Source organism: Trichosurus vulpecula, chromosome 4 (assembly GCF_011100635.1).
Source record: "Trichosurus vulpecula isolate mTriVul1 chromosome 4, mTriVul1.pri, whole genome shotgun sequence".
Lineage (NCBI taxonomy): Eukaryota > Metazoa > Chordata > Mammalia > Diprotodontia > Phalangeridae > Trichosurus > Trichosurus vulpecula.
In genome coordinates this window covers 292,106,271-292,119,727 of record NC_050576.1, presented here as the reverse complement: position 1 = coordinate 292,119,727, position 13,457 = coordinate 292,106,271, and the positions used below count along the sequence as shown (strand labels likewise).

General features: G+C 37.9%; 1 long non-coding RNA gene across 1 annotated transcript in view; it reads left to right on the top strand.

Moving 5' to 3' along the window:
• LOC118845747 overlaps positions 1-12,149 on the top strand; it is a 185,266-nt gene extending 173,117 nt beyond the window's left edge. Inside the window, exon 4 of the long non-coding RNA XR_005010143.1 lies at positions 12,082-12,149. This is a non-coding gene — a long non-coding RNA (uncharacterized LOC118845747). The remainder of the gene's footprint in view (positions 1-12,081) is intronic.
• The last annotated feature ends 1,308 nt before the right edge of the window (positions 12,150-13,457 follow it).

Here is a 13,457-nt window from a genome sequence, read left to right as displayed (position 1 = left end):
GAGTCTTAAAATCAGGGAAACAAAGATGGAGAAATAGGAGAGCATGCCAGGCATGGGGGATGGCCAGCACAAAGGCACAGAGACAGGATATAAAGTGTCACGTTTGACAATTGCAAGCAGACTAAGATAGCTGAATCATAGAGTGAGTGGAGGGGAGTAAAATGGAAGAAGGATGGAACTCTGGGAAGGGGTCATGTTATGAAGAGCTTTAAATACCAACTTGAAAAATTCATATCAGATCCTAAAGGTAATAGGGAGCCACTAGAACTCTGGTTAGGGTGGAGTAAAATTCTAAGCCTAAGGTTTGACTGAGTGGAGGATGCATTGCTTTATGGAGAGACTTGAAGTAAAGGAGACCATTTAGATAGGTAGAAGGCTACCTGAAAAAAAGAAGAATAAAATGTCAGCAAGAGGTGGATGATACTCTAGCAAAAGAGACCAAGAAAGAGAAATCTGATCAATAAGTTCTAGGAGAAAGAGGTGTCGTGGGAAGCTCATGGAGGAGAGACTATCCAGGAGGAAAAAGTGCTCAGTGATGTGAAATGCTGCAGAAAAGTCAAGAAGGCTAAGGACAGAAAAAAGCAATTAATCATTTATCAATTAAGGCATTGGCAGCTTTGGATATAGAAGTTTTGGGAGGAGTTGGGTTTGCAAGAGAGATTTCAAGGATCTGAGAAGCCAGTGGTTTGTGAGGAAGGAAACTATTGTAAATAATTCTTTGGGAATTTGATAATGACAGGAAAGGAGGAAATAGAGATCCCTTTTTTTTTGGTCATTTTTCAGTTGGGTCTGAATCTTCTTGATCCTGTTTGGGGTTTTCTTGGCAAAGATACTGGAGTGGTTTGCCATTTACTTCTCCAGATCATTTTACAGATGAAGAAACTGAGTCAAACAGGATGAAGTGACTTGCCTAGGGTCACACAACTAGTAAGTGTCTGAGGCCAGATTTGAACTCAGGAAGAAGAGTCTTCCTGGCTCCAAGCCCACCACTCTATCTACTGTATCACCTAGCTGCCCTAGGGATCCCTACCAATTCTTCATAGAAGTTTGAGATTTGAAGTGATGGTAGAGTCAGGTGAAAAGTATTTTTAAGGATGAGGATGAGATAAACCTCCTTGTGTAAAGAGCAGAATCTGGTAGAGAGGCTGAAGTTGAGAAGAATCAGTGGTTAAAGGTGGAAGCTCATAAATATAATGAGAGGTGATAAGGTCAAAGTAGAAAGTAAATGGATAAGCCTTGGCAAGGATCAGAAGAGAAGGTATTCCTCTGCTTCAAAGTCTAGAGCAAATATGGGGGATTATGGGTGAAGTTATAGAAGAATTTTGAGGTGTGGAGTAGGAGACCTACAGGACACCTGAAGAGATAGCCTCAATTTTCTCCCAAAATTAGGAGATGAGTTCATCTCTTGAGAGATAGAATGACAGTGGACTTGAGAAAGGGGAGAGGTTTGTAAAAGTCACTGCAAGAAGCATATTAGCACATCAATCAAATAGAATAAAAGAACTTCCATGAAGCAATAAGGTCCCAATTGAAATTAAAGAACATGATTTGATAATCAATTTGGTTGCATGACTTCTTCCCGCAGTGTTCATCAACTTGGGAGTAAGAGAGAATAAGAAACATCCTAGAGGTTACCTCCAGTTGATGTTTGGCTTGGCATGAGCAAAGAGAATCAGGGGTAAATGACAGTGCACAGTTGAACTACTTAACTCCAGCATCAGGACTACGTAGGAAGATGGCCAGCTAGGTGGCATGATAGACAGAGCATCAGCCTGGGAATCAGGAGGACCTGAGTTCAGATTCAGCCTCAGATACTTACTAGCTATATGACCCCGGACAAGTCACTTAACTCCAACTACCTGCCCCTCCACACCCAAAAAAGAAAAAAAACTATGTAGGAAGAAAAGTAAGACCAAAGTATTGGATTGGAAAAAATAGAGGAATTGGGAGTCTAAAGGTTTGAAGAGAACCACCAGCTTCAGGAAACATGAAACAGAGGTAGATATGGAAGAAGAGGATGTTATGATGAGAAATGAGAAAATTTTAGAGTTGAAAATCATGAAATTTCGGGGATGATGCTGAGATCTAGGGAATAGCCATATGCTCTGAATGGCTGAGGCACTGTCAGTGGTGTGCTAGAGTTGGTTAGTACAGGCTTGAGAGAGCAGATTGTTAAATTTTCAGTGTGAGCATTTACCACTCAGAAATTGGCAAATGTTAGAAATCAGAATTTGTTGACTGGATTTAAGAAAGTAATGGAGAGAATTTTGAAAAAAAAACAGATTAAATTTAAAATGTGGTTTACGTTTTTGTTTTTGAAAGCTAGTTGTTACATTTGCCAGCACATACCTGTATAGAGTGCGAATATGCTGCTTCCTATAGTTCATAGACGTTGATATGATTGATGAATCAGATGTCTTAAGGGCACATCTACATGAATACGACACCCTTTATCAGAGCAGGGGGTTGGGTTAGAAAGGAAAACTGACACCTAAGTAAACTGATGAACAAGAGAGAATGACTTGAGAGCTAGTAAATAGCAGAGATAAGGCTATCACCAGGGTCACATTAGAAAGGTAAAATTAGAGTGGACCTCAGGGGGCATGGCTGCTGCATGGTGGAAGCAGAAGAGGCTACTCATCCCTCTCAATTATAACAATGAACACTTAGAACATTGTGATGTTCCATTTAATTGAACAAGCATTTTATAAAATACCTGCTATGTGCAGGTTATTTTAGTGCTGAAAGAAAAACAGTGTTCCATAAAATGTTTCTCTTTCTCTCAAGGACTTTAAAGATGAGTAGAGATATGAGTAGAAATATGACGTATCATAAAAATAAGAGCTTCATAGAGGTACAAAACAAGGTATCTGAGAAGGGGGAAAAGATTATTATCAAGCAAAGAATCAGGGAAAGCTTCCTGGAAGAGATGCCATTTGGTTTGGGCTTTAAAAGATAGATAGGAATTCAAGAGGCAAAACAGAGAAGGGAGGAAATATACACACATATATACCTACATCTATTTATTTTATATGTCTTACCAGACTCTTCCATTTCTAATCAAACTTAGTTTTTTGGATCTGAAGCTTTGGGTATTTTAAAATTTTTATTAATGTCTTCCTGATATGCATACCCTACCTTCAACTCCTCCCTTGTAACAAAGAGAAATAGTAAAGCTGAAGCAAAAACAATAAGGCATAGCAACTTTGTCTGATGATGTATGTGCATCATTCTGCACTTTTATCTACCTCTTCTCTATCAAGAGGATGAAGATGTATTTTTTCATCTCTGAAACTGTGACTGGTCATCCAGGTAATGGCATTCTGCTGGCTTTTCTTGATGTTTTCTTTTGTAGTTGTAGTCACTCTGTATATCATTCTACTAATTTTTTACTCAGCATTAGTTCATACAAATCTGTCCATGTTTCTCTGAATTCTTCATAATTATCATTTCTTAGGCTGCAGAGGTATTCCATTATATCTCTGTGCTAAAATTTGTTCTTATATCTATCCCACAGTCACCTACTTTTTTTGCTAGTAGCAATGATTATTTATTGACAGTTTGAGAACTACACGATGGACAGGTGGATAGCTTAAAGAAAATTACCTATTTAGTTGCTTTTTATTTGCCTTTGTTAAAAGCCCAGTGCTACAGTATGCTGCAGTTTTTGCAGTGGCTAATTTTGCCCCATTTTACCCACGTTTGTTACTTAAAAATTCAAAAAGTCAGCATTTCATTTGAATTTGTCAGTGAATGCAGGAAAGAACTCAGGCTGTTGTGTCTTCAGTCCCTTGGATGAATCATAGAGTATTGCTTCCTATTAAATAAGGCTTCACACTCACCCACTTCCACTCTCACATTCACTGGCTCAGTTGCCCACTCAGGAACACCCACCCACCCATATAGGGTAGCCCTCTTTACAGAGCATATGTGCTAAAATGTCCAAGAGAAAGGGATGTAGGTATTTGTAAAATACCCACATTCAATTATGTCAGAACAAAGGACTCATGCTCTTCCTTCCAAATTCTGGAAATAAGGTTTACACTCAAGGTATCTGCTTCCTCACCACCCACTCTTATTTTTCAACCCTGAATTCTGTTCCCACCACTCTATGGAAATTGTATTTTCCAAGGTCACTGAAAACCTTCTCATCAGCAAATCCTGGGCTCTTTTCTTTAGTATTCATCCTTATCTTCTTTTTAGCATAACCCAGAGAAACAGTAATAGTGAATACTGCTCTAGGCTTCTCCCAAGAAAGAACTGGAAATCTCTTCTCTAACACTGTTTTACTATGGTAAAATCACTCAGCCTCTCTGAGCTCCGGTTTCCTTATCTCTAAATGGAACAAAAAATGGTTTGAATGTCTACACTGCAGAGGCATTGAAAGGTGGCAGGAGATAATATATGTAAGGTGCTTTGTAAATCCTACAATGATGTATAAATTTCAGCTATTATTATTGATCATTCTCCTTTTCTTGACACCATCTCATTGCCTGGATTCCACAATACTACATTGCCATGGTACTCTTCCTAAACTATTGGCCACTCATCTGATGGTTCCTCATCCTCCTTCCCCCTATAAATATGAATATCCCCTAAGGTCCTTGACCCTCATGTCTTCTCTGTCTATAATCTGCTTTGACAACCTCATGTGGCTTTCAGTGATCTACTTTCGTATCTGTATCTTCACCCAACCTCTCCTGAGACCTTTAATTCAATATTGCCAACTGCCACTTGTAAATATGTTGACCTGGATGTTCTGCTGCCAACTCAAATTTACATGTTGAAAACCAAACTCATCATTTCATCTCCGCAATTTCTCCTTCCAAACCTCTCTGTGGTAATGGTAACACCTTACTCACATAACTCAGGCTTGTAGATTCATAATTTGACTCAATGTTAATGCAGTCCAGCACAAAAGAAAGAAGACTGGCCTTAGGGTCAGAGAACCTGGTTTTAAACTTCATATTTCTACCTGTATTACCTCAGATAAGTCACTTGACTTCCCTAGGCTTCAGTTTCTTCATCTATACATGGAAGGAGTTGTACCAGACCACCTCCAAGGTCTCTTCCAGTTCTAAATCAAAGATCATGTGGTTCTATGAGAAGTAATTGAGCTTATTTATGGTTTTTAAATACATTTTTATATGCTATTGTCATTCTAAAATATTTAACAATCCAGTTCAAATGGCCATGTAGAGATAGTAACTTTAAAGTAATGGTGACCCCTTATGAAATGCTTATTTTCTTAATTTAAAGCTTGGATCATAAGGTGGTAGGATTAAAGGAACAAAGTCAGTCTGTTTAGGAAGTAATCTTGTCTAGAGAGAAGAATATAGTGAGATGGAGGGACTGAAAGATAAAGATGATGCCAAGGTTGTGTACATTGGTAATTGAGAGAATAGTGGTGCCAATCAGTGATGTTTGGAAAGATGAGTTTGGGGACAGATGACAAAAATGTGATTTTTGCAAATGAAATGTTTGAGATAACAGTCATACCCCCTCAGACAAGATGGTGCAAACCATTTTTTTTGTTCCACTAATCTCCCTCCATCCCCTTTTTTTGCCCTCTAACAGTTAAAATATCTAAGAAAGAGTTGGCAGCTATAGACATGGAGCTTGGAAGGAAGACCAGGCCTAGACAGGTGGATTTTGGAGTCATTGGCAAATAGGTAACAGTAGAATCCAAGGTCACAAATGAACACTTAAGGGGATGGAGGTTTATTAAAAGACCAGAGACAGCAATGTTGAAGGAGAACCACAATATTTTAGTGTTGTAGAAATGAAAAAGTGAGGTTAAAAAAATACCGTATCCCATGTAGCTAAAAGATTCAGAAAGTATGAGGCCACAACAACATTCAGTAATAGAGAGGCCATAGGTTATCTTCAATTTTTTTTCATTAGAGGAGTATTGACAAACAAGATTACAGTGTAGCTAGAAGAGGCAACCGAACTACAATTTTTCTTCAAGCTAGAGGATATGTTTTTTATGTTCCAAAAAAGAGTGTGAAGAGCCATTGGTCATGAAATAAAATGTTGAAGGCCAAAAGGCTACATAGAATCAGGATCCCTTAGATTCTGGAAGGGATGAAATTCAATCATTATTCCTGAACATAATAGATGCTTAAGAAATGGTCGTTGAATTGAATTAAGATGTAAGTGAAAAGGATTGGGAGAAGAACCAATTTGTCCTCAGAGATCAGAAAAGAAAATAGCACACTATTTGTATTCTGTATACTGTTGCCGGTCTATTTTGCTCTAATAATCTTATTTTAGTGATCAACATTTTAAAGTACATGGGCTTAAATTAAACCTTTTTGTGTGAAACTCAAAAAGGGAGAATGAAGACCTATATATGCATGTGTTAGAGTATTGTTAAATACATACATATTCATGTTCAATATGTCAAGAATTTGTGATTCCATTGGTGCCATATTTATGTAGATGAGTTTTAAGGAGTTGTCTCTCATTGATTAAAATTAACTGACTTGACTATGGTTCCAAAGCTTGTAAATGTCAGAGGCCATGACTTGAACCCAGGTTTACTTTTCTATAAGCTCAGCTCTCCAGCAGGCTCTTCAAGACTATTTGAAAGACTAGATTCAAAAAGAACTGATCTAGTGATATGCCAGAAGACTGTGTTCTCAATCTACTAAACATTTTTGTCACTGTCTGAAATGAAATTTTAGATGGCATGTTTCTTAAAAGCTTAGCTAACATGAACCTAGAAAAACTAGTTAATATGTTGAATGACAGAATTAGGTTCCAAAAAGATTTTGACATAGTCAAATGATGGGCTGAGTCTAATAGTATGAAATGTGATAGGAATAAATGTAAAAGATTAGGTTTAGGTTTGAAAATTCAACTATATAAGCCCAGAATTGGGGTGGGGGGAGGACCACAATTCTTGGAGAAAGGGTTTATTTAGCAGATGGTAAGCCATTATAAGTCCTTATAAACCAACAATATGAAATGGCCATTATAAACCATTATATAAGCCATTATAAAGCAACAATATGAAATGGCACCCCAAAAGTTAACTCAATTTCAGGTTGCCTGTGTCTGAATGTTTTGTTCAGTTCTGGATGATATATTTTAGGTTGGATACTGACCATGTTAGATGCAGTTAGAGGGAAGAAACCAAGGTGGTGAAGAGACTTGAAACTAGGAGTATGCTGGAGTCAACTGATAGAGATTTAGATTGTTAAACTTTTGGTGTCAGTCATTCTGTCAATAAGCATTTATTAAGTATTTTCTATGTGCCAGGCACTGTGCTAAGTGTTGAGAACACAAATAAATGTACAAAGAAAGACATTCCCTGCCATCAGGAAACTTATAGTGTAATGGGAAAAGACAACACATTAAAAAAAAGCTGAAAGGCTGGATGGGGGGAGGGGGAAGTATATGCAAGAGCCTGGTAGAGAAAGTCCTTTTGAAGATGAGCCAGCAATTCATTATGGTGAGGGATGAAGATATCTTTGGCTTGGGCCTCTTCCTTAAACTAAAGGATTTGGGGGGAATCAACCAATCAGAAGGTGAGGCTTCAGGAGCAGAGAATACTTCCAATATGTGAAGTTGTCCAAGTGTGGAATGAGCTTCCAGGGTGAAGAGGTTTCTATGTCATGGCAAAGAAAGTCTATAGAGATGAGTTGGCAATTCAGTACAGGGAGAGATGAAGATACTTTTTGCTTGGGCTTCCTTAAATAGGAGGTTCTGAGTCAATAAGAAAATAAGGGGCAGCTGTGTGACCTTTGTCAAGTCACTTGACCCCGATTACCCTGCCTTCCCCCTGCAAAAAAAGAAGAAGAAAATGAGGACCCAGTAGTGAAGAATAATTTCCATGTGTGTGTTTTGGGGGCAGGGAAGGGCTCACATAATTATCTTCAGTTATTTAAAGATTATGAAATAAATGTCTTCTACTAAACAAAAATCCACTGTGGACTAGTGATTGAATTATACAGTTTGGTTTTGCCTCAGTATGTCAGAACTTCCTAAAAGAGCTATTTCTCTGAGCAGTCAAATCAAGTCAATAAATATTTATTAATTGTCTACTCTGTACCAAGTGCTGTGCTAAGCATTGAGAATACAAAGAAAGGCAAAGACAGTCCCTACCCTATAAGTTTACAGTCTGTTGGAGGCAGGGCATTTGATGAGAGGCAATCTTGTGTGTGGAGAGCAGTGAAGTTGTAGTTCAGAGGACTTGAGTTCAAAGCCCAGCTTGACTTCCGATTTGCTTGTGACATTGGACAAAATAAATTACCTTTTCTAGGCCTCAGTTTTCTGGTAAAAGGGTGCTGTTTGATAAATTTAGATCCTCTACCTCCAAGTCCATTGGTATTTTCACTACATTCCCAGGTAGGAGTAGAATGGAAGGTCATGAGTAGAAGGTTCACTGCTTAAGGGCCTGAGTATAGATATTAATGTGCTTTCCTTCACTAGACTCTGTATCCCAGGTCATTTCCTACACTCCCAATTTACCTGCTTTCTGCAAGATCCTATCAAGCACATTTTTTTTGAGGACAAAGTTTCCCAACCCTCCAAAAAAAAAACCTAAGATACAATCTCTTGTATCTTTCAGCTGTTTAAGGACAGAGTTTGTGTCTTACCAGATACTGCTCATAGTGCTTATTTCCAATGGTGAATGTTTATCATTAGATTAATAGTTTGGCCTTTCTAAGCCAGTAGAATGCCTCACAGAGACAGCTGGTGTCTGAAAAGGAAAGATCTGCCCTCATTCTAGGATCCCAAGTATAGTTTCTCCTTCTACCATCCTCAGAAGAGTTAGTACAGCCAGATCTAGTTAACAATGGGTGAAAAGAATGAAATCAAACAAGATTGTGTAGCCATATTCCTAATTATCAAGCCAGGAGTTCCCACTGAATTTCTTTGGGGGAAGGCATTTTTTGAAGTTGTGCTCATTCTTTCAGCCCCTTAGATTGCTATAGGAGACCTTTGGAGAATTCAATCTTGGTTGTAAGAGTAGATACCCATTTGCATCATATCCTTGAGCACAGAAATGAATTCTAAACTTAAGGCATAGTTTTGCCCAAAAATCTGGTTTGAGGTACTCCTTAGTGAAAAAAATAAGCCAAGAAAAATTGAGGGGCCTATAGCCATAGAGATCATGCTTTGCCAGATTTTTTTTGTAAGATTGCTGAATGTTGCACATGTTTGGGGGAGCTCTTTCACTGCCTTTTCACTATATCTGAAATTCTCTATAAAACATAACAATAATTTCAGTCTAAAGAATATGACTGATTGAACCCACACTTGAATGACAGTATTGAGTCTTTAGAAAGAATTTTTAAAAGTAGTGCAGATCAGCCTGTGGGTAAACTGATCTCAAAAGTATCTTATTTGAGAAGAGGTTTGGGGAAGACATTCAAACATGTACAACTTGAAGATCAGGTTTTCAGTCTTACCTACTGGTTGGGGTTCGAAAAGGTTTTACAAATATTGTAAGACCCAGTAGTTACGTAAATGAAATAACAAATCAGTGAGTTAAATGACCAGTTTTCTGACTAAACGCACTGTTAATTCCCTGGCCCCACTTATTTGAGTCACCAGAGGCAGGTTCACACTGTGAACACCAAAGAGAAACCTTTGAGGACCCAGCTACAAATTTAATTCTAGAATTTCATGTTAGCAAAAAGGATGATGTCAGGGGTAGTAAAAGTGCCCTAGAATATGACTATTTAGTTCAGACTCTACAAGATCAGTTCACGAAAGGTCAATCATGCCTGACTATCAGAATAGAAACAGGACAGTTGATGGGAATAAGATTTGATCTAATTAACTTGACTTTTGCTGACCTTAAATGGAGCTCTGAACAAGTACCAGACATAAGGTAGTCTATAGGATGAATATGCTGCTGCTTATATAAATAAAAGAGCAATTTCCAAAACAGACAAAGAATGTTCCTAAGGTTGGTTTAACATGGAAATGGGATAGGAGAATGAGTAAGGGCATAGCAGCAGTTTAATATGATGAATAGGACACTGGACCAAGGAATCAGGAGACCTGGGTCCTTGTCAGGGATCTCCTGGCTATATGATTTCACAGAATTATTTGTATGAGAGTTTTACCAAATGATTTCTGAGGATCCTTCTAGCTCTAAAGATCTGTAACACGGTGGTCATCAAAGGGTTCAGCTACCAGAATGATTTAGTGGACTATGTCATTAATTTGAAAGGAGATAGGTGAAGGTAAAATTTGCTGATGAGAAAAGGTGAGGAGTAAAGGTTGTTTAGAGGAGAGATATAATTCCCTCCAATGTAGTCCAATGTACAGTAGGGATAGAAAGGCAGAGAGGCCCAAAAAAGACCTACCTATTTCAAGAAAGAAAGAAAATTGATGCATGAAAATCACTCCTCTTTTTTATGTCTCCAAATTTCCTCTTTTGTACTCAATCCACTTTGATGATCTGACTATTGCAAGTTCCCTCTATCCTCACCCCCACCCCTTATTTTTCCTTTCTACTTTTCATTGCTGGTAACCATAGTGATACTTACCACAAATAGCTCTCTCAGCAATCTCCCCCTCCTTTTTTTTCCTTTTCTTTCTTTCTTTTTTTTTTTTTTACAACCCAACTCCTTTGATATACATTGATTGGATTGCTATCGTTAGATAATGTAATATTATATGGATGGTTTTTACAGGCTTATTTTATTTACCAAATTTCTTGTCCATTTCCTTTCAAAGGAAACATGGGGAATTTCCCTCTCATTTAACCTCCCTGAAGGACAATTTAAAATGGGAATGTGCAACTGTTAATTTCAGTTGCTGGCATGGTGGGGAAACTGATTATGCCAGAGATTCTTCTCCCTATTTGGAGCCTTGGGAATGGAAGAGCCCCTGAGTACAAAAGGCAATCATCTTCTCTTTGCTTTAATGTGCAAACTGAATAAATGTGGAAATATGGAAAAGTGATTACCACTAAATCAAGATTCAACTCTAGTCCCCAGTCCTCTGCTATCTGCTGTTTTCTCTCTCAAAAGGGAAATATTTGCCTTATAAATAATAGACAGTCACAAAGAGCTAGAATTCTCAATGAGAAACAGGCAAAAAAGCAGGTATCTCTCTCAATACAGTAATTTATAGTTAATCCATTAGCTTTGGAGAGGGGTGGGGAATTTCCATAATTAATTTTGGGCGTGTTCTTTAAAACTCAGTTACCAAAATACCAAACCCCTCCCAAAAAATCCCTGTTGTCATCAATGCAGATAAAGTCTAAAGTCTGGAAAAACTTCCTTTTAATCAGACCCAGTATTTAAAACCTGAGTGAGTATTAAGGTTCTTGTGCTGTAAGTGTGTGTGTGTGTGTGTGTGTGTGTGTGTGTGTGTGTGTGTGTGGCTGGCATGGGCACAAAGGCGACCAGATGATGACATTCATAGGATTATAGGACTGACTCCTGGGGACACACTTGGTTGGATGCAATTAAAATGCCTGTCAGGCATTTGATACCAGAAGCCCCTTGACAAACTGCTAAATCTGCCAGCAGCGTAGCATCCTATTGTGAGTGAATGATGGCGGAGCTGGGTGGCTTGTCATCATTCTCGAAAATTCTGTGGCTACTGAGCTCTCTCTCCCTCTCCCACTCGCCTTATTTTCCTTTTCGCCACTGCGGGGACTTTTTCTAATTTGCAGTTTTCATTTTCCCGACACACATAGACACAAGCTGGCGGCTTGCAGACTGCGTCTGTCTAGAGGTAGATGGCAAACCAATGGATAATAACACTCGAGAAGAATGATTTTGCAGCAGTATTTGAAGAATAGGATTTGGGGGTCTCGCTGCATATGTGCCGGTAATGATTTTCTTTCAAAGGATCCACTTTGTCTGATTTAAAGGTATTCTGAGGAAAATTCTCTAAGATGCAAGGATTGAAAAAAAAAGATGCAAGGACTGAGCCTTCTGGAAATTAAGTACTGCATTACAGCAATACCGATGAACTCAAGGCAGCTTTATTTTATGACCGAGAAGAATGCGTTTGCTTATTTGTAAGCTGATTAATTTGTAATTTCAAAAATTATTTCTGCATATACATATGTATTTTCTCTTTTTTTCCATTTTATTTTTATAGGTTCTACAGCCTGTTGTCACGAACACAGGAAACATTGATTGGAAACTACTCATTCAGAAAATTAAAAAGGTACCACATGTTATTTTTTGATGTGTTTAAGGATGGGGGAAGCAAGGATCCATTCTTTGAGCCATCTGCATGTTTTCATTTGAATCATTCTCTGTTTTCTTAGCTTTTCATTTGGAGGCTAAATTTGATGCTATTCTACATTATCGGATCTCATATCATCTCTACATGTTAACTAAGGCTGTTTGATTATTGAGTGAATGCAAAATCAACTGAGTCGTTTGTCTGCCACATTTTTGATCTGCTGTTTAGTTTTGAAGGATTGAGAAAGCATTGAGAAAACTGTCCGTGTTCTGTCTCCTTGTTGAAAATCATAAACATTAGTTGCATGTGAAAAAAGAGAATCTAATACTGTATGAATTTTAATGGGTTAAATTCACTGGCTTGCCTTTCACAGGTAAATGAATGATAGAGAGTGAATCTGAAAGCACAGGGATGACTCAGTATGGGGTTTGCAAATAAAACCTTCTTAACCCCTTCACTGCTGCTTTAATTTTTTTGTGAGACATCTTTGTTCAAGGATCTGGCAGCATGGGTATGGAAGGAATGTGATTCATTCTTATTTCATATGTTCTTTGCAGCATGAGAAACCAGCCTTGCAGAATTGTCATAAAAGCAGGGGACTCCCTTCTTTTTGTCCCTTTTTATCTGAAGCCCAATGTAAATAATATTGGTTTCCAGTCTCTGCTTGGCTTCTAGGTGCGTAAGGTGCCTTGGAAAAAGCAGTAATATGAGGACTGTTATTATTTTAACTCTTTAAGGCTATTTTTGCATTTTCACAAGCACTCCCGATGTCTATGATCTATCCACTTATCAGAATGAATAATATTCTGCCTTGCTGAGAATCAGATCAATAATGTCTTTTTCATTCTTAGCTGGCATGTTTGTTTTTTGCCCCTGAGATCTTTCTGTGGCAAAAAATTTGATGGATTATTGTCAAAAGCATTTTAAGTAAGCATTTTAAATAATTCCTATTTTTGGCTTGAAAACCTCAGTGGTAGTGTTTATATATAAATATATACATATGTATGTATGTATATATGTGTATAAATAATATTTCAAGCAACCAAGTGCAGATCCTATAGTCCATTTGCTTAATTTTCTCAGTGCTGTCTAGTCATGAACCCATTCATTGATTCATTTAGCAAGAATTTTTTGAGTGCCTACTATGTGCCTATGCCTGACCCAAACACCATGTATTACAGAAAATAAACAGACAACTTAGCTCTTCTCTTGAAGAGCTCTTAAGCTTTTTGGACAAAGGTCTCTGACCTCTGGGGAATAAATAGAGAATCACAGTGAGGATTTGA